This window comes from Felis catus, chromosome A2 (genome assembly GCF_018350175.1).
Source record: "Felis catus isolate Fca126 chromosome A2, F.catus_Fca126_mat1.0, whole genome shotgun sequence".
Classification (NCBI taxonomy): domain Eukaryota; kingdom Metazoa; phylum Chordata; class Mammalia; order Carnivora; family Felidae; genus Felis; species Felis catus.
This window is the reverse complement of record NC_058369.1, coordinates 117,602,021-117,624,123: the sequence shown is the minus strand read 5'-3', so window position 1 is coordinate 117,624,123 and position 22,103 is coordinate 117,602,021. Positions and strand designations below refer to the sequence as shown.

Below are 22,103 nucleotides of genomic sequence, written 5' to 3'. Positions count from 1 at the left end.
AAGAACCAACTCAAGGTAGTACATATGTAACATGTCCCAATTCTGATCTTGGCTCAGGCACAGAATTACAAGTGGGGTCGTGAAAAATAGCTAAGTGCTGTCATTAGTAAATCCTGCCAAGAGGTCCAATAATACTCTCTGCTCCAAAGCCAAACTAACTGAATAACCCTATAGTCACCAATGTCATCATCCCCACTGCATGGATGGGGAAACTGAGGCACAGAAAAGGTAGATACCTTGCCTAAGGTCATAAAGCTACTCAGAAGACTGGTCAACCAAGTTGGCACCAGAATCCCGCTCCCAACCACAATGGCACTGGTCTCTCTTTAGGGACACCGTAGATCTCAGGCTATAACCCGTGCTCTGGACAGTAGGCAGGTCCGATCCTGACAATTCTCATTCTAAGAAAGTCTTGCTCTGCCTTTTCATGCCTCAGATCTATCCAGATTCTGGAGTTGTGCCCCTGTTGCTTAATCGTTCCACACTTAAATGTGTCTGAGATTATGTTAGTGCTTTTTTTTTTTTTTTAAGTCTTTATAACCAACTGCTGAAAAACAGCTTTAAATTTGTAAGCGCTGGCATTAGGAGGACCCAGTTAGGTTTCCAATAGCAATTGTAAGTCTGCCAGATTGCATTGTCTCCGACGTGTGAAGGGGTCAGGGTCAACCCCTTGTGCACCAGAAAACAAGGCCTGTGCACCCGGCCTGAAGTTGTGTTACCGTTGCCGGGGAAACCATAATTGAATTTCCTGAATTATACACAGTGTGATAGAACGTTGAATAACCATATTTATTTGCCTTCTAGGCCCTGTGGCATCTGTTGTTTAGCTCACAAAGCTCCTATTGACTGAAAGAGGGGACTGTCGATCCAGAAAGCTGGGATGGGCGCATGAGGCGGTGGGAGCTCCGAGACTCCTGGGTAGGGCCGAGATTTCTTCTCCAGTTCTGCAGTTGCCAGACAAACGGTCTGGTGCAGGGAATCCACCCATACAGCCTGAGGCCCTGGTGTGAAATCAATCCTCCTCTTCTCTGATGCTTTCGCTTCTCAACCTGGGGGAAGAGAGAGGCAGTGTAGGAAGGGGCAGTAAGGAAAAGGAGGGGTAGCGGGATGGAGGCAGAGGGGATGGAAAATTAGAGATAGGTGGTGGAGGAGGCTTGCGAGGCCACGGGTGAGCTCATCTGTGCTGGGGCCACTGCATGGGAGACAACGGCTGGGGACAGGGCGTGACTTAGGGACGGATATACAAATGGAGGAGACACATTCCAGCCGTCAGAGGTTAACCATGTGGTCAGAGCTCTGGATATCTAAACACATTGTATAAGGTCTACAAGCAAAAAGCCGGGGGGATTAGAGGAAGGGTCCCTTAGCTTTGATGAGCACGCTGGAAAAAAGATCTGAGAGTCTGATGACGTTTAAAATGGTTCTTAAAAGATGAGTAGGATTTTAGTGGGTGGTGGGCTTCTTGAACTCAGGGAACAGGATAGGTGAAAATCCACGTAAGGGGGTGTAAAACACTTACATGGATCCTGGGTAGTCTCTGAACCCATCACCCCCCAGCCACCAGCTTCCCCTGCTACTCATTGCCACCACCGAGTTAGCCAACAAATGGTGACTTCTCTGGGGCAGATGAACAGGGAGCAGAGGAGGGAGAAAGGTAAGAGAATCGGACTTGAAACATGGGACACAGAGGCTCAGAGCATCCCCCTTCAGCCACAGTACTGAGTCAGCCTGCTGAGGGTCACAGAGTTTTGCAGCCTGAACTGAAGTCTGGAAATGTCTCCAAGTAGGAATCGTTTCTGGGGTGCCTGGGGGCTAAGTGGGCTGAGTGACCGACTCTTGATTTCAGCTCAGGTGACTATCTCATGGTTTGTGGGATTGAGCCCCAGGTTGGGCTGTGTGCTGACAGCACGGAACCTGCTTGGGATTCTCTCTCTCTCCCTCTTGCTCTGCCCCCTCACTCTCTCTCTCAAAATAAAAAAAAAAAAAAGAAATAGTGTCTGACTGAAACAGTGAAGCTTTGTAAGCTGCCATGGTGTGGGGTGTGGAGTGATTTCTTCCCTGCTGCTGGCTTCACTTTGGTGTTTCAGTAAGGAGATAACAGTAGTCACACCTCCATTATTCCAGGCACGCCTCTTCAGACGCGCCAAATTATCTGTTTCCTCTGCCTTGCGGGAGAAGGCTTTTTAGAAATAGTTTCTTCCAAAATAACAAGGTGTGAAAGAAATGACTTTTCTCCCCCTACGTTTAAGTTTTTTAAAAGGAACGTTTCAAGCATTGATAGAAAGTAGAGAGCAGGGCACATGAGCCCGCAGGCTCCCATCATCCAGCTTCCGCCGCGAGGGCTGATGGGTTCATCCCTCCACAGGCCCGCTGCGTGCACATCCATGGCCCCTTGCCCCATCCCCTGGATTATTCTGAAGCAAATACCAGACATCGTATCATTGCATCCATAGATACTCCAGTCCTATCTCGATTAACAGCAGCTTTTTAAAATATGTCATTACAACGTCGTTTCCATGCCTGAAAGTAACAATCCCTTAATAGGATCACATTTCTGGTCAGTGTTAAAATGTCCCCAGTTGACTCATAAACATTTATTTACTAATAAGCAGGACAAAGCCTTTACACCACATTTGGTTGTTGTGTCTCTTTTAATCTGTGGCTCCCCCTCACCCCTTTTTCTCTTTGCAATTTGTTGAAGACACTAGGTGATTGGTGCTGTAGAGCTTGCCGCATTCTGGATTTTTCGACTCCTAATGAAATAACAAATCCAGGCCATGAGAATCAATGGTTGTAAAACCATCAGGTGAGAGGCCAGCAGGAACTTTGAAATAGATGTCCAGGTTGACATCAGATCAATCCTAACAGACCAATCCTAGCATCTCACAATAACCTGAGGTTCCCATCACCTCTTGTGATGAATGCTTGCCAAAAACTTCAACTGGAATCCCATTGATCCTTCAGCTCTAACTACCAGTTTGTAGCAAATACAAGGGACAGAAGAATATGGAACAGCACACGATAGGGTTTCTTTTTAATTTCTATTTTGATGTAGCAAACGTTTATTTAAAATTTATGTAATTACTCTGTAATTATCAGGCATTATAGTGTGATGTTTCTCCAAGGATTACTGAGGAGTAGGGTGTATTTATGCCTCACGACAGGAACTCAGATTGCTGTAATGTTTTGTTCTTTTGCTTGCCTGTGTACACTTTAATCTACTTCCTAAGGAGGGCTGACTGTACCGTAATGACTTTTGCGTGCCTCTGTGATCTTCCTGTCTTCCTCCACCCTAGCTCCTCTCCACGAGGTTCTTTCCATTTCACTGTGGTCCGAGAAACCAAATATCAACTTCTTGAGAATTTAGAAAATAAAAGTTCTAAGTGAAAGCTAAGTAAGGGCTCCTCTTTGTAAATGCACAAATATTAGTGGATAGAGTTGAGTAATAATCATTAAGTTTTTCAGGTGTTTTTTTCCTCCTTAATTCTGGATAGCAGAAGCTTTGGGATAAATGAGATGTAACCAGTGTTCTATACTAGTCCCATGGGATAGAAAGTGTGGTCACAGCACCCAACAACAAGCCACAGTGTGCGTAGGAAAAATGGCAAAGTTCCAAGTTGGAAAAACCCAGCACCGCACACATACATGGAAGTTTGATGAGAATGTCACCTGGATTAGGTCATTAAAGACAAGGAAATGTAACAGCCTTGCTGTCGACATTCCCTTCTTCTCAAAACACCCTCTTCTTTTGGGTTCCATGAGCTAACACTCTCCTGATTTTCTCCTACCTCTGGGGATTCTCCTCCGTCTTTTTCCTGGCTCATCTTCCATTTTACTGACTGTTAAATATTGGAAAAGTTCAAGGCTTGCTCCAGTGTCCTGTTCTTCCCATCCTACAGCCTCCGTCTGTGAGCTTGTCCATGCTTATGGTTTTAATTATTATCTATATGCTGATGACTCTTAAATCTATATATCCAGCCTAGGCTCTCCCCAGAGCTCCCAGCCATAAATCCATTTGCCTATTCAACATCTTGACTTGGCCATCTCACAGCACTTCAAACTCCACGTGGCCAAAAACTGAACTCATACCTTTTCCCTCAAACCCTCACCTCCCCCAGCATTCCTGCTCTCAGTAAACAGCACCGCCATCCAAAGATGAGCAAGCAGACATTGGCAGCCATCCCCGACACCTCTTTCTCCCTCATTGCCATATCCACTGCGTCAGTAAAGATTGTTGATTCTCATTTCCAAATCTGTCCATGCCTCTTCATCTTCACGTTGCCACCATGGTCCAATTTCTCACACTTCCAGTCCTAGATTACTTCCAAAATCTTCTATTCACACCATGTCTTCTCTGTGTTCAATCCATTCCATAGCCACTGTTTTTCAAAATTGTACCAAATGTGCCGTTTATAAGTGTATCATCTCCCCGGTGCCTTTAGGATAGACTAAAATCCTTATCATGGCTAACAAGGCCCTGGTGTCTGCCTCCTTCACCTTAATTTCCTCATTTCATGACCCCCTTCCCTGTTCTCTAGGATCCAGTCATACTAGTTCATAGGAGTTTGGGCCCCAGGACTTTTGCACAGGTAGTTGCCTCTGGTAGGATTGCTTTCTTCTCTTTTCCTTTTTTACCCAGTACACCCCTATGTGTCTTTCCGAATTCAGCTCTTTTAGAAAGTCTCTATTGGCTGCTGGTTTGTCTCCCCAGTGCCATGTTCACAATCCCTGTTCTTTATGATTGGAACAACCTCACAATTAAAGTAACTGAGGCCCAGAAACATTATGCAACTTGCTTAGGGATCATACTTCCAGATAGTGGCTGTGCTAAAGCACACACTGAAACCCTCTCACTTTAACAGCGGCTGGGTCTGTTGTCAAGTATTAGAGGTCTGTGTCAGGTTTCAGCCTCTAAATGATGTGTAGAAGCTGGAATGAGTTGAGAGAAAAGGAATAAGCTAATTAAAGGGAAGGCAAGTAGGACCTCTGAAGAAAGGTTAAAGGAGACAGGACTGTTTAGTCTAGCCCGATGTAGAGACAGGGGAAACAAGGCAGATTTAAAGTTTTTTAAGTTCAGGAAGGTAGAGATGGCAACAAAAATATTTGTTTGAATGACCAGAGGGCATGAAAGATTACATTAGGCCGTACATCTCTGTAGCCAGAGAGGGCTTGGTTTAACAAAGGAAAAGGTGATCGGATTGGAACAAAATGGAGAGTTGGCCCCTCAGTGTCTTTTTGCAGAAATGGTTCAAAGCAGGATCAATAAGCATCTAACTTACCTGGTGGTTTCAGGGTTGACCTACCTCAGGCAGGAAGCTGAACTGGCTGACCTCTGACCTCTGGAGGTTGTTTGGAATGAATGAAGGAAAGAATGAATGTGAAAGGGAGCCTCGCCTTCAGTCACAGGCTAGATCACGTCCCCAACCTGCCTGGGGTGGAAAAAGAAATACTGAGTGGCATATGTCCCCAAGGGCTCCTCAGCTGATCACACTCAGTTGGCCTTATCTGGATCCCAGGTGTTTCCATTTATCTCTGATAAACTGTCAGCCAAGAACCAGCTTTGTGGTGGGAGGTGGGGGGATGAGTGGAGGGGAGGGTGATACCCCAGATGTTTTCCGAGAAGATGGGAGAACGTTATTCTTCAGTACTAATGCATTTCGTCATCCCCTCTGCTTGCAGATGTTAAATTTGGGAACACTTCCAGGTTCCTTTTTCTCTCTTAAAATAAAATTAGTTGTGTATCTTAAACATCCAGGACCCAGTCATCCCCAGGGATGTATCTCTTTTGCATATGGATAAAGCTTTGGGAGTTCAAGAGGATTCTAAGGTTTACCGGCTGTGATCCTTCCAGTCTAAGGAATCCTGTGGGCTGCCTGGGCTGGAAAACAGGACAGATTACAATAATCAGAGGTGACATTTTCTGAATGCTTACTGTGTGCCATGTAAAATCAAATCCCATGGCAACACGGCCAGGGTGGTATTAAAATCCATTTTATAGATGGGTAAGTTGTCCCCGATGTGTGTTGTTTCCCCAAGTTCACAAAACTACTAAGCAGCAGAACCGAACCAGTTCAAACCCAGGACTGTGTGACTTCAAATAATAATTGCGACCATCTTAGAGCTTTCTTAGAGGCCCGTCACTCATTAAATCCTACGTGTGGGTGCTGTTAGGTCCATTTTGCAGGTGAGGAAACTAAGGCATAGAGGAGTCCAGTGGTCAAGCTTGCACATCTAGCAAGTGGCAGAATGGAGCGCCAAAGCAAACAACTTGGTTTTGGAATTTGTGTTCTTAACCATGACCCTGTCCTGATTTTCATCCCCTTTTTACACTCCATGGACTGTTAGGGTTGGCTGGATGCAATTTTTTCTCAAACTAGCTGATCTGAGCTTTCGATAGCTTGAGGTAGAACCTCCTCTCCCCGTGTCGTCCTATCTTTCCATTGATTTTCTGCTGTTTGAGCAGTGGCAGGCCCCCCACCCCGGGAGAGTGGCATTGGCTACAGGTGGCAAGGTGGTGGCTCCAGTTCAAGTCTCTCCCCCGGAGCTGGATGTTCCAGAAAGGACACTGTGTTCCTCGGAGCTGTCTCCCTGGCGCGGGCTTTGATCTGGGAAAGGGGGAGCCTCGCTGCAGAGCTGAAGCTGTCTCTCTGCTTTGTTTATGTGAGTGTCCTTCCAGGACTCTGTCTGCGTTTGGGGTGGAAACGCCCTGCCAACAACCACCCCCCGCCCCCCGGCCCTCTGTGCAGCCAGCATACCTCCTGCCTTTTTGATGAGTCCTCTGCCCTGGATCGAGAGCCGTGTCTCGTAGTAGCTTGGAGACTACAAAAGTTTCCCTGGCAGCATGAATGATCTACCACAACGTGCTCTTGCCTTTCGGAGTTGCCCTCCAATTTTTCCAGGCCCGATTCTGTAAATCATTTCATCTCGCACAAAGACCCAGCTGGGAGCGTTGGTGATCTCAAAGGGGAGGGTTATTTAAAGCTCCATTTAAGAATCTATCCTCCCTTCAACAGATTAACGCAGCTCAAATATGTGACCAAACGTGTTTTTCTGTGCATATGCCAATGCGCAGGTAGCTCTGGGGCCTTTGAGAGGAAGTAGGATGTGCCTCTACTCCGGGCGACTTTGGAAAAAGCGACTTCTCTGTGTATTGACAACTAATTTATCATTGGAAGCACGTAAGGTTTTACTCTATGCGAGTGCTCATCGGGTGGGTGGTGGTGGAGGGCGGGATGAAGTGGGGAAAAGTGAAATGTTTTGAAAGAGACAAGTAAGCCTCAAAAGGTCATTTAGACTGTCCTCTTGGCTTCTGTCATCCCAAGAAGATGGAAATCTATTGTGGTTTTCAAGGTAGATTAAGGTTAAATAGCTCACAGAATTGGAAGAGTGTTTGGGGTCACTATCTGAAGTCTTTTGCGTCATAATTTATCCTCACTTGCCTTTATTCCAACACTGAAAGAACTGGTTGAAGGCAGATTGTAACGGAGAAGGTCCAATAACCGCGAGCTGGTGAATGTTCCGTCAGAGAGGAGGCTTCTTTAACATCTCTGATCTTCTGTCACCTGTTGACAAAACAGTTGCCCGCATGCAGGGACCATATGCTTTTGAAACGAACATTCCTGAATGTTGAATGTTAGAAATTATCTTGCTGGTTTTTGGAGTAAAGGCAGGACTGCCTCCCGATAACTCACTTGGAATAGAAAACCAAACTTGCTTTTCAGAGTTAGAGCGCATGCAGTTCAGTGAAGCAATGAGTTTAACAAAAATGTAACAAAACATTTCTGTTGAAACTTTTTTCCTTAAGATAGGAAACTCCACCCAGCGACAATCCAGGAATGGAATTTTGTAAATTGTTTAGTAGAGTTATGATGACAAAAGCCTCTCACAAGATGATGTAAGCAGATGAGAGTGGGAGGGAGAAAGGAAGGAAGAGCTGATAACCTGTTCGGCATCACAAAAATGTTATTTTGTTTAAATCTCACAAAAGCTTCTCTCCTTTTCACAGATGAGGAAACAGACACTGAGAGATTGAGAGTAAACCTTTCCAAGGTACAATTAATCTGTGCCTGAGCTTGTAAAGGAATCACGGCTTTCAAACTCTGAGACAGGTGCTCCTTCAATGCACCAGGCTGCCTCGCCTACTGCCCACAAGAAAGCATCGTGGAGGGCACCCCATCTGCCTCTTTGCAGTGACTCTCAGGGGTGAGACAGAGCTGCCTCATGACCAAGACAACACTGTCACACTGGGGAGAGGAAGTAGGAAGTAGGAAGTAGACAGGGACTTCCATTAGGCTGTTCGGGGCCACTATTCCAGCTCAGCTGTTCTCTGGCTGCCTGACTTGGGGCAAATTACTGAAACTCTTTATATCGCAGTTAGACCCAATCTGTATAAAAAAGGAGTAATACTCCTGCCCAACTCATAGGGTTTTGTGAGTAATTAAATGAAATGGAAAATGCTTCACCCAGTGTCTGGAAAAAAAAATGCTCACCAAGTCTATATAGTTTCTGATTCTATTTGGAGCTTACATTACGTATAGTTATTAATTTCTTTATCATGAAACCACCCACAGTGAAACACGGAGATTCTTATGAAAGGCAAAAGTCAACGCTTGTGAGCGTGATTAGATATACCAAAGAAGCAGCAGAAAATCCTAGAGAGCATCAAAAAATGGCTGGCCATACTTGTTTCCAAGCAAAATAGAAATTCAAAATTAAGGAGCAAGGCTAGAACAAAGGTGAAAATTATAAGGAATTACAGGGAAGGCCAGTTCCCCGTAATAACCAGTAACCCAAGAGCCATTAAGGAGAAGGAACCAGACTAATGCTTTTGTTATAGGTAATTCCATCAGTGCCATTACCACCCGTGTAGTTTCTAAAAAGGCGAATTTAAAAAAAAGACTCAATTTTGTTAAAAATTAGGTGTAGTGTAGCCTCCACAGTGAGCTATGAAATACTGCCCTAAGCCAGAAAAAATGTTAGCCATCTTGCAAGGGTATTCTTTAAATTAAAAAAAAAATTTTTTTTTAATCTTTATTTATTTTTGAGAGAGAGACAGTGTGTGAGCAGGGGAGGAGCAGAGAGAGAGGGAGACACAAAATCTGAAGCAGGCTCCAGGCTGTGAGCTGTCAACACAGAGCCTGGCACAGGGCTCAAACTCACGAACCGTGAGATCATGACCTGAGCCGAAGTCGGAAACCTAACTGACTGAGTCACCCAGGTGCCCCATGGGTATTCTTTTAAAAAAAAATTTTTTTACATTTATTTATTTTTGAGAGACAGAGCACAAGTGGGGGAGGGGCAGAGAGAGAAGGAGACACAGAATCCGAAGCAGGCTCCAGGCTCTGAGCAAGCAGTCAGCACAGAGCCTGATGCGGGGCTCGAACCCATGAACCGTGAGATCATGACCTGAGCCAAAGTCGGACGCTCAACTGACTGAGCCACCCAGGTGCCCCTCCCTATGGGTATTCTCAAAAAAAAAAAAAAAAAAAAAAATTAAATAAGTCAGTTTCTTCTTATTTATTTATTTTTACATTGGACATTTTGAATTTTCCATTATGTGAAGGGTCTAAAGTCTTTTGCCAAGAGCAATGAGATTTGTGGGTAGGAAAAAAAGCTCACAAAACACCCCTTTGTCTATCAATTCCATTAATTTCTATACAATTAGAATACGTATTAGTTTTCCCTGCACCAATAGAAAACACGCTGGTGGGGGGAATCCATTCTGGATATGTCAAAACAGGACCTTTGTCAAACAACTCAGACAAGGTAAAATTTCTCCTTAAAACAGAAGCTTTTTTTTTTTTTTCCTCCTAGATTTTCCTTAAGGGGGTTGAGCTTCCGATTATTCCCTCTACAACCCTGCATTTCGGGCCCAGTTTCTTCTGCATTTCACCTTGGTGGTGATATCATCCCTGTCTGTATCAGGGGAAGGGAGGGATTAATGAAAATAAAGGTCAGCCCTTCCCTATCTCCTTTGGGGCCATGCGTCTTAGTTTTGATCATTTCCCCCAAATTAAGATTTCTGTATAAACCCCTCATGTGTGTGTTTGGCTGGCAGTTTTATGGCTGACCAAATTTTGCACTGGCCAGTGTTCTGGTTGGCTGAATGTTTACACAGGCTGTTAATCAGATGGGGAGGGAGGAGTGGATGTGGGGACTGTCTGTGAGCCGGAGTGGTCCTGTTTGCTGTCGTGTGCAAGGGCCTGCACTTTGTTACTACAAATTACATAATGACATGTTACATTTCAAAGTGTATTTTTACTTCAGGGAAAATTAAACCAATAAACAAACAACTCTGGTGGAAAAAAAAAAAAAGAGGAAAAAAAATGAGATCCCTGGTTTCCAGATCTTCCTCTTCCAAAAGGTTCTTAATTAAATTGTAGCTATAAACAAATCTTTGTTTTATTGAAAAGAGAGCAATTGCATATAAAAGCTATTTTTGAAAATTAGGATTCGAGCGTTTGCTGGACTAGGGTCTGGCCCATGTTATGTGTTTTATGATCTGTCCAAAATGAAAAGGCAGGCTCGTGTAGTGATGGTAGGTTTTCTATTTTTGATTGCTAATCCCTCTCGAATGTTGCTCCTGCCCTGCTTGAAAGGAGTATGTAAACACAGGAATTCTCCTAGTTTTTCCAGGTACTGATTCAAGCAAAGCTGCTTAGCGTAAGGATGAACTTGTCGATTCTGGATTCTTGCTCACGCGGGAAATCAGGTGTATTCAGCAGCACACTATCTACATTTTAGCAACTTTGAAGCAGTTAAAAAAAAAAAATCAACCCCTCTAAATCAACTTCCAAGCCTTTCACTCACACCTACAAATTCAAGATGAGTTTTTTTTCTGTAAGCTACTGAAATCAGAATGTGCCCTGGATCCAAAGTTATGGGTGATAGCCCTTCTGGGTAATAGTCATGTGCATACGTGGTTCAATTCTGCATTTATAGGTTCCCCACCGCCACCCCCACCCCGCCCCGCCCTGCTACCCGAAAGTAGCACGTTCCTATGAAACCCTTTATAAGCTGAAATGGCACAAAGCGAATAAGCAATTACCATTAATTTATATGAAAAATTTTTTGAGCATTCCCAGACCCAAAATATAACCTCTCTTAGGCTTTTCTGATACCTTGGGACACATCTTGCTAACTATACACAAAATAAATCAAGAGAAAGCACAGATGCTCACAGACACAGTTCAAAGCTGTGGCGGCTTGCTGCTGAGATGCTGAGTGTGCTTCTCAGGAAGGAGTTTGGTGGGACCGTTCTCGCTGCTGGGGGTGCACGCCGCCTCTGTTTCTAGCTCCCAGCAAAACCAGCACTGAATGCTATTTTTGCTCCCCTCCCGCCTTTTTTAAAAAATAAAAGTGAAAAGCCTCTTTGGATTTTTTCAGTTAGTGACGACAGGTACTAATGTAGGTCTTTTGTTAAAGTAACGTAGTGTAATGTAAACTTTCGAAAAGTGGGGGGTACTTGCATGTGCTGGTTCCGACACTTTTCTTCAGAATAAACTACGTTATCAAAAGAGAATGTGTCCTCACTGTCTTTCCGCCGGTTATGTGGACTACTGAGAATAAAGACACGTATTAAACTGCATGGTAAGTGAATTATTTCACCAAATCAATCTCGCCCACATCTGCTGTTATCCGAACCATCTGACCCGGAATTCACTGGGTTTGTTCAGGTGTTTGGCTGCTACTAGGAATTGCCACAGCCCGGTAAGTGGCTGCATGAATTGTCCCTTTTATATTTTAACCATATTCCACGAGGCTTACATGTCTTAGGCGAAATTACGATGTGATTTAGGATAATTTATCAGTACAATCCACAACATGAGAAATCACAAGAGCAGCTGAGAAGAACTGTCTACATCTTCCTACTGAGTTTGTTTATTCTTAAACTCAGGATGTTTAAAAAGAGAACTTTTCTCCTCAAATCTTAGAGACAATAATGGGGTTTTGAACCTTACAATTAAAATTTCAGATTTTTCAATGACTGAAAAAACTTAGGAAGAAGAAAGGATAGCAAAATAAAGGGCAGATACATAGTGTAGGTTTTTGTTTTTGTTTTTTTTTGATAAAAGGAAACCATTTTAGGCAATGCTATTTGGTAACAGTAGCCATGTAAATGCGCGGCACCCTGTTTTATTTTGTGGCCAAAAAAATACACTTTCCTCTGTCTCATCTTGGATCCTTGACAGTTCCATGTGAATAATCAATTTAGATTAATACTTATGAAGGTTCTCAACCCCTGAACCAGACCGACCATCGGCGATTCAAGTAGTTTTGTTTTTGACTTCAGGCGTCTTAGCGCGAGGACTGCTGTCTGGGGGCATTCTACTGGGGTTTGGCCTTGACTTTAGAGCTGCAGAAAAGACCAGATTTTTCACTACTGTCACCAAACAGCCAAGGGAAGTGAAGAGTCAGATATTAATCCAGGGCTTTCATCCTGTGAATGACTAATCCAGTAAGAAAGATTTTGAGCCAAGCAGTAATCTATCAATGGACCAATAATCCACAGTGTGCCTGTGAATGGGTTAGATGCTTTCATCTTGGTTTTTGGCTTAGCTAGCATTTGATGTGGTAGATGGGAGGGAAAGTCACATCATAGCTTGTTGAATGAATGAGTGAAAATGGGTAATGTAACAATAATAATAATAATGAGGTCCTTTCCTCTCATTTTTTGATAGGACGCCATTAATTTACCCATGGTGACAACTACTCTCTTCTGCCTGTTTTGCCTTCCATGTCATGGTTTGCATCAAGGCTCCAGGGGAAGCTCACCATCAGCACCACAGATACCCTGCACAAAGCCAGACATGGGAAAGAGAGAGGCTTAAGGTAGAGGAAGGGTGAAAGTTCAACTTTCAGATGGCAGTTCGGCTGTAGACAACAGAATGAGAAAGTGGTGGCCATGTTGTTTCTTTCACCTTCAACTTCGAATTTAAGTCCTGAAATGTATCTGCTTCTGTTTCTATCAATCTGTCTCCGGATCACTGATCATCCATCCACCTATCTATCTATCTATCATTTATCTCTCTCTCTCTAACAAATCTATCACCTGTCATTTATCAATCATCTATCTATCATCTATCAGCTATTTCCTATTTTTCTATCTATTCCTTCATTTCTCTCCCTTTCTCCTTCTTTCCTTTTCAAAAATAGAACTGGTACTAATGCAGAAGTCTGAAATTAGACCTTAAAAGCTATCACTACTCTTATTTTCAAGGGGTGGAGTTTTTTCTAACTTGTCTGGCTTTAACTTTCCTATTCTCTTCTGATATTTGTCCTTATTGCTACATGTCAGAGAACCTCTTTGAAAATTCTTCTGTTTAATGGGGTTCAGGGAAATAAAAATCTACTTTAAAAAAGATAAAATGAAGCTGATATGGACTTGGTAAGTAATTTCTGTGGAGGCCCATTTTCATATGCATGCAAATCTGTCTAAATGTTGTTTCAAATTTTAAATCATGTGCACGTAAAACTCATAAAACTCATTTATGTGTTTTTAAATGCTGTTTAAAATTTTAAAGTATACACACACACACAGAGCTTAACATGCATTATAATAGCATGCAACCTGAAAAATAAGTTTGAAAACTGAACTGGCTTTGCAATGCAGCAATAGACTAATCAAGTATCATTTTATATAATGTGTATGTCTCTGAGTGCAGCATGCAAATATGCTATTTAGAATACTTTCCTGATGGAATGAACAAGCCCACAGGTTCACCGTTTTATATTTGTTCTCTTAAAAACATGAAACTCATTTTGAAAATGCTGGTTTAAATGGGCGTTATTAAGTCTTTATCAGTTCTGAGCATTTCAGCCTTTTGCATCCAGAAATTTCTCAATCTGACAGAATAAGAAATGCATTTACATGGCCTAAGCTCTTAAATTGTCCCTTTCAATTAATGCCCCATCATGGAGCAATCTGGAAACCATTACTCAGTAACTCTTCATTATAATTGCTTGCAGCTGAGTATCCAGCCCTTGGTAATATAAGAATAAAAGAAAACTCAGTTAGTAACAAGTGCAATTGATTCCATTCAGAATTCCCCTGGTGCTTTGCCATGTTTGGCCTGCTTGAGAGGAAACACGAGGGTTTGGATTTTTTTTTTTCCTTTTGGGGCCAGGAAATGAATTGGCAGACATAAGATGGTTTGTGTGGGGCTCGCCTTCATTTTTCAGCTGGTCCTAGTTAAAAATGAGACGATGGGGCTCCTGCTTTCTCCCCCACTGGCTACATTTTTTGTTGTTGTTGGGGTTTTTTTTTGTTGTTGTTTTTTTAAGAGGGCTTTTCTGGTAATAGATAAGACTACAAAACGTCAATTTGCTGCAAACTAACAGCATCCAGAAACTGTCACCTTCCGTGGCCACAGCCGATCTTGGGTCTTATTTCTCCTAAGGAGGGGGTTTTAGAATTTGATTCACTCCTACCTTGATCTTGCCTTTATGACAGCAAAGTCCCTGGTGCATTTTGTACAGGTGGGGAGTGTTTATGTGTTTGGAGGCTATCCATCACCAACTCCAGAAACGTAAAGATCTAAAATTATGATAGATGAAAATGTGAAAATGTGATATGGTAAACTCACCACCACCACCCCCCCTCCCCCGCCACAACCCCTCATTCTCTGTGTAAATCAGGAACTTGGCTTTTAAAAATGGTGGAGGGAAATATTCTTATCACTCATTCCCCTCAGAGACCACACAGCTCAGCACTGACACCACACTGGCACCTAGCACCCGTGTCCCACTGCACTCAGCACCAATGACCATGGGGACAGTCAGTTCATAACATCCTACCTCCCTTCTCCCCTATAGATGATTGAGGCCAGGGGACAAACGTGCCCTACTTCATGAATTTAATTTATGTAAATTATAAAATACATTTTATTACAAAAAATTGATGCTCGGCATAAAAAAGTGGAACCCAATAAACTAACTGCTCTTAGTTAATTTCCATTGTTTGATTTCATAATAGTAGGGGGAAAAAGGTCTCTATGAAGTTAAATGGCATTTCATTTTGATTTGCTGTAGAAAGAAACTTGTAAAATCTTCCATGACTAGGGAAAATTGCTATAAATATTTTAGTGTCTTTCTTATATTTTTTTCTATGCATTTATTTTTTTAAGGGGAGGTTGGTTTTTTTACATGGGTGTAATGATTCTGTGTTTTCTACCCTGTTGTAAACTTAAAAAAAAATCTGCTGTTATTGTAATTACTAATTACAAATTTGGAAAGCCTACATGGTGGGGGGGGGGGGGGGGCGTTAAACTAGAGACAAGCACTTTCATAGTGACCTCAAGCAAAAAGAACAAAAGTAAGAGCAGAATTCTCCCTGACCTTTAGAGGATCCAGGATCTCAAATTCACAGAACCAGGAATGCCAACTTTCCCAGACTCTCAAGCTCCACCGTGATTAGAAGGAACTGCAAACAAGCCTTCAGGGAAAACGTTTTTTCCACTGAGAATTAAATAAAAATGAATACTCAGAGGCAGGTTTCATGAGGGCGGGGAGAATTGGATTATTTTGTGTGTGCCTGATTTCACATTTCCCTAAGAGACATAAGACAATCAACCGAGTATCTTGAATTTATGATAATTAAACATCATCAATTTCTCTGGTAGTATTTAAAATTTTTCTCTAGTTCCATTTCCTTTATTTTTTATTTTTTTACCGTTTATTTATTTTTGAGAGACAGAGAGAGACAGAGCACGAACAGGAGAGGGGCAGAGAAAGGGAGGCACAGAATCCGAAGCAGGCTCCAGGCTCTGAGCTGTCAGCACAGGGCCTGATGTGAGGCTCGAACCCACAAACTGTGAGATCATGCCCTCTCAGATGCTTCACCGACTGAGCCACCCAGGGGCCCCTCTCTCGTTCCATTTCTTTAGTAAGAAATGTGGCCTATTAAAAACTGGATTCATTGAGGCAAACCATAAGAGACTCTTAAATACAGAGAACAAACTGAGGGTTAATGGGGGGGAGGAGAAAATGGGGGATGGGCATTGAGAAGGGCATTTGTTGGGAAGAGCCCTGGGTGTTGCATGTAAGCGATGAAGCATAGGAATCTACTCCTGAAGCCAAGAGCACCCTGTATACACTGTATGTTAGCTAACTTGACAATAAACTATATTTAAAAAAAAAAATCTTTAATTTCGTAGATAAAAAATACGTGATAATGAAATCAGCTGATGTCCAATGACTTTGTGCAGTGACTGTGAATTCAGGTCAACTACTTATATTAATGGTTCCTGACCTAGGAGGGTGTTGGTAGGATGGGGGTATAGTCCGTTTCCAAAGAAGACGTGTCTAGTAGCTTATGCTTCTATGTTTGAAATAATCGATCCCCAAAGTCCAAACTTCATACACAGGTCTGGCCCAGAGCTCCAGCCAAATGGGCGTATAGCTACTCGCTTGTCTACCGATTTTTACTGGTGAAAGTCTTATACCTCTTTCATGGGAACTGGTCACAGATAGGTTCTGTTCCTTCATAAACCAGACAGCCCTGTCTGCTCCATTCTTGAGACTGTTTACAGGACTTTGGCTTTGTTTCAGGTTTTCAGCACCTTTATTCAAATCCTCTCTCCCTTCCCTGCGGAGGTAGTATTTAAGCAATTCTCCCTTTTCCAATCAATCAGCAGATCTTTCTTGAGGTCTAATTGAGTGGAATATTCCACCCCTGCCCAAGGCTGCTAATTAGTACTATTTGTGGCCTGGCTTCCCCAGACCAAAATCTTGGATGTAATCCACTCCCCTCCCCCGCACTTTTTATTTTAAACTGTGGTAAAATGCGCATAACATAAAATTACCATTTTAATCATTTTTAAGTGTATAGGTCAGTGGCATTAACTACATTCATGTTGCCTCATGGCTTGTTACGATCTTCTCTTTTCAGTGAAAATGATATCTAGTAATGTTGAGTGATTTAAAATGCTGAGAAAAGATCATATTTTGTTTTTAGAGGAGGTGAAACACAAAAAGGCCTGTACTCCCACTACTTACTGTAGAATGAATTTATTTTGCTTATCTCTATTTCCTGTGATAAGTTCTACAGTCAAATACTCTACCAAATCTAATGGTAAATTCTGAATGTGGATTGTTTTATTTTGCACATAGACATCCTACGACCTGAAATTGTACCAGAGGACAAAAGGAGAGTATTAACAATAGCTGGCTCTCCATTGCTTGTGGAAGGGTAAACTTGTAGAGGTTGCAAACCAGAGGCTCCATAGGCATCCACCATCGGATGTGTTTGGTTAAGCCAGCTAAGCGTTCTTAGAAGTATAAATTGTTTTTCATCATTGCAGAATTAGGATAATTCATATAGAAATATTTATTCCCAGTTTTTCTTACAACTTGGTAGGTCTGGCAACATGGGCCCACGTTGGGCCTGGCAGCCATCAATAGGAACCAGGGGGTGGTGGCCCCTTCAGATAAAGCCGGTGCTCTTTGTTTTGCCCCGGGTCCACACAGTCAGTTTCACTCTTTATTACTTTGTTGAAACCCTCACCTCCCACCCCCCCCAACTTTCGGGTGTGACCTCTACCATATTGTAGAGCTTCTTTAAATTCCCTAATTGCCCTCTTTGTCATCACTGATGACAAAACTCTCCTTAACGCTGCTTTACAGGCATTTGGATATTTACTATAAACTAAGACCTTCATGATCGACTTGGAATAAGATGTCTGTCAGGAGAGAAAATTAAGGAAGGTCTGGAGGAGGCCTCTCTTTGGTCCCTGAAAGAAGGAGACAGCTTCTTTTATTTCCTGTATCTTCTCATTGACCTTGAAGATAATAATCCCTGAAGGAACATGAGATGGGAGGCCAGGAGGCAAAAGAACGGGGCAAATCAAGAAGATGAACAAATCCTCAAATGGATCTTGAGCGGTTGAAGTGCACAGAGTGCTGTAATAATGTCCTAAAGAGTCTTTCCAAGGGCTTGAGTAGCACTGGGCATTGTAATCCACAGGCCACAGAAAATGGTGCGAATGCTTTGTTCCCAAGGGGACTGCAGGCCTCTAGTGAGGTCTCTCACCAAAGCAATGAAATATTTCTGAGGTAGGCTGAAGGCTGTGGACCCTCAGATCTCTAGTCTCTTCTGGGATCCAGCTTATGTTTAGGGATAAGGAGGAAACCCACAAAAGGTGGTCCTTCTCAGGAGTGAAGAATGGAAACTGGGTCTAAGGGGGGAAAACACAGCTCTTTCCTTGACCCACCTCCATTCCCTTGGCCTTTGCTGTGTAATTTGGGAGGAAGAGGTGATTGCATCTGTGCGTTCTCCCAGCCTCCAGATTCCTTCCCTCCATGGGGTTCCCAAATCCAGTTTGTATTGGCACATCTGGCTGAATGAGGACCAAATCGAATCTAAAAAATCTTTCTCAGTGTTAAAGGTCTCCAGCCTTTAGTGTCCATAAAAGCAAACAAGATAAAGTTACACTAAAAATAGGAACAGTAGAGAAAAAGCCCTTCCAGCATTTACCATAAAAATCAAATGACTCCCAGGACCTCGGTGACTATTAACTCCCGGGCTCCTTGCATTGCACAGAGCCATTGCTACTAAAGAGTCTTTCTTACAGTTCTTCAGAAGTTTTGTTGTCTGTGCTCCCTGTGCATCCGGGAAGGTGCCACCTGGACCCACCGTATAAATGCTGCTGACATCTCGCAGTTGCTAGCAAATGAGATGACACAAAAAATTGCTTTGTCTAGCACAGCAAAATCAAGCTCCTCAGATAAGCCTCCCTTTGACACTGGAGACCAGGGAAAGAAAGAATAATGAGCAAGTGATTTCGTAGGTTCGTAGCAAAAGGCCAGCCCCAGCTGTGTACGGAGGAGGTGATAAAACATTGTGGGCTACCAGTTACTTCTCTGAGCTTCTCACAGCCAACACCTAACTTCCTGTCATGTCTGCTTAATTGTTTCAAATTTATGCACACGTATCAATAGTAACGAAGGAGCCGTGTGATCTCTTTCCTTTCCTCTCTTAGAAGACTCTCCCCAAGGGCAGGCCCAGGATTCTCCTTATGAAGATATCTGAAAACCAGGAATGAGAGAGGCTACAGACAGCAGGTCAGCCATGACTCCTTCCTATCTCTATCTTCCATCCGTGAGAGAATGTCCACAGGCTGTAAAAGCCATGGTGGCAGGGGCGGCTGGGGAATCCGCCAACCCTACTTCCTCTTCCTCCTGGACTTACACGGACAACTGCATTTCTAGCCTCCTTTGCAAATGGGTGGCTGCGTACCCGGGCTCAGGCCAGAACAATGTGAGTGGCAGTGATTTGTTCCACCTCCAGGCTGAGCCTATGAAACCTCTCGTGGGAGGTTACCCATGCTCACTGCCCCTTCGGCCCTTTGGGGCGGAAATTACTTTTAGGACAATGTTGGCAGTTCCCTAATGACGATGCTGAGCCCCACGATGGAAAGAGTCTGAGTCCCTGAATCCTCTTATGGAGGGGTACTTCTGGTGAGGAACAATCTCATTGGGCTGTGACATGAGTGAGAAATATATTTGTTGCACCACTCAGATTTCTGGGTTCTTCTAACGTACCAGTTAGCATTACTTTAAAAAAAAAAAACAAAAACAGACATTCGGAATTCTTCTGAATGAAGCTGATAAGGAAATAAGGCCTAGGAGAAGTCTGTAGGAAGTCGAGAAAGGTGCTTATGATTAGTGTAGATCAACACAAGAGGAGCAGAATAATATCTAGTGTGGGTCAATCAGAGTCCATCTCATATCCCCCAAACGTGAAATCCTTGCCACTTGGAGATATTGACATCTCTCCAGGCAATCGGGAGCCAGCCATGCTTGTGGATGGGCCCTTGGGAAATGTCAGAACTTAAGACAATGACATTCATGGAAAAGCTTATAACTGGCACGGAGTGCTTCATGGACTAAGTAATTAGGTCTATCCCGGCATTACAACCTTTACCCATGCAAAACTGGAAACGACAGAAAGTATTTATGTGCTGGACATTTTTATTACAGAGTAGGAGGGAGACAAATACACAGAGAAAAGAGATGTTGCAGAACATCAGCTACCATATTCTTAGAGAAGTAGAAAGGAAGTTCTGCTTTCACAATGCCTTCACCCGTTTCCTGAATTCAAAGGGAGGTGGCTACGAGTATGGAAGAGGTGATCGCTTGAGTTACTCTGACATTATTGGTGTAGAACGTTCTCCAAATCCTTCTTGAATAATTGGAGAGTCTGGTAGGTGTATCACTTTGCAACTCGAAGATGGGATTGAGTTAGCAAGAATGCTTTTCCAGAGGTTACGCTGCTCCTGGGAGACAGTTTCTGTGAAGGACTTGCTATACATGTGGTGGCATCTGTTTGGGATGGCCTGAACCCTTCACTCTTCCTGGCCGTAGATCTGTAGACCCGGAAAACTCAAAGACCAAGACATACACACAATATTTCTACATGGTAATAGCAAGAAAACGATCTTTCATTAAAAAAACACTATAAATGTTGGTTGCATTCAATAAGATTAGAGATATATAAGAAGCGTATGTGTGTGTGTATACATATATATATGTGTATATATATATATATATATATATATATATATATATAATTTAAAAAATTTGAACAGCTAAGCACAAAACTACTCTCAGCCAAAATGATTCTGGGCAAAAGATGAAAATCGACTCTGAATTTTTCCTAGTTGGAAGTTCTGGACTCTGGGAAAAAGGATCTTCTAATGCCAATGAGGCCATAGGCTAGGGAAGTGTGTTCAGTCTCTTTTTCTTTCCACTGTGTAAATTGGCGCATGTCACCTGGGAGAGAACTTTATCTATGTCACTTTCTGAAGCCAGGGAACAGACGCGAGGTGGACAGCTGCCTTTCTTCTTTCTGTAAACCGGGTGATCTCTATTTCCCTTATTGACAGTAAAAACAGATTCAGTGGAACACAATTGATGTGATTTGAACTGTGTACTTAGTGTGAATTGAAGTCTAACCTGTGAAGGACTGATGTGCTTTAACACTATTTGTCTCTGAAATACACACACACACACACACACACACACACACACACACAGGATTAATATGCACGTCTCCTGCATGTTCTGAATCCTGCCATAAGTCAGTGCATAGCTAGGGTGCCATATTAAAAATGCTCTCTGTCTTGAGTGCATTCTGCTACATGTATTATTTACTCTGGTGTGGTTTCTTTTTCTGGGGGTAGTTTGTAATTTTTTTTTTAACGTTTATTTATTTCTTGAGAGACAGTGAGCAGGGGAGGAGCAGAGAGAGAGGGAGACACAGAATCCGAAGCAGGCTCCAGGCTCTGAGCTGTCAGCACAGAGCCTGACACAGGGCTCAAACTCCCCAACTGCGAGGTCATGACCTGAGCCGAAGTTGGAGGCTTAACAGACCCCGAGCCACCCAGGCGCCCCTCTGGGGGTAGCTTTTAACTGGTAATGGCCAACACAATGCGTGCATGTGAGCATACCTGACTCAGATCAGAGAAACAAAGGAAGACTATTGCCCTACATAGGAAAATATTGAGTGTTCTGGCAAATCTAGGCACTGTTGGTGAAATGCTAAAGAAAACTACAAGCTAATGTCAGCAAGGAATTAAAGACTGAGGTCTTTTGACATTGGGAAGGACATCATACATTCATCCTCACCCCCTGAAAATGGATCAAGAACAGAATGAAGTGGAGCTTGCAGAGACTCTGGCCAGAGACAGTCGACTACTTTGGAATCGGAGAAAACGTGTAGTTGTAATTGTACCAGGAATGCATCGTGGCTGCACACGGAGGTGGTTGCTCCGGAAGGTTCTCCCCACCAGTGCATAAAACAAGGTCCACCCTGAAGCGATGGTCCTCCAAGCGTGTTTGCTGAACCAGCAGCAGTGTCACTAGGACTTGCCAATTTCTCAGGCCCACCTCAGACCTCCTGAATCAGAAACTCTGGAAGCAGGCCCATCAGTCAGTCTGTCTTCTGACCAGCCTCTGGCCATTCTGATGACGGCTAAAGTTTGAGAACTGCCATGCCACAGTGCACTAGAGCGGGAAGTGTGACTTTGCAGTCTTTGTGGATGACCTCAGTCTTCCTGTCTTCTCTTGGCATCAGCCTCTTTTTATACTCTGTGGCGTTCTAAGTG

The 22,103-nt window shown here is 43.2% G+C and overlaps 2 long non-coding RNA genes across 2 annotated transcripts; one reads left to right on the top strand and one right to left on the bottom strand.

The window, feature by feature from the left end:
- Positions 1 to 775: 775 nt before the first annotated feature.
- Positions 776 to 5,880, bottom strand: LOC109497493. Its single transcript, XR_002153736.3, has 3 exons — positions 5,834 to 5,880; positions 5,304 to 5,429; positions 776 to 1,049 (listed from the first exon to the last, which is right to left on the bottom strand). It is a non-coding gene; the product is annotated as an uncharacterized LOC109497493 (long non-coding RNA).
- An 857-nt stretch (positions 5,881 to 6,737) lies between these two features.
- LOC109497492 lies at positions 6,738 to 14,900 on the top strand. The gene is made up of 3 exons (XR_002153734.2): positions 6,738 to 7,178; positions 8,006 to 8,202; positions 12,681 to 14,900. It is a non-coding gene; the product is annotated as an uncharacterized LOC109497492 (long non-coding RNA).
- The last annotated feature ends 7,203 nt before the right edge of the window (positions 14,901 to 22,103 follow it).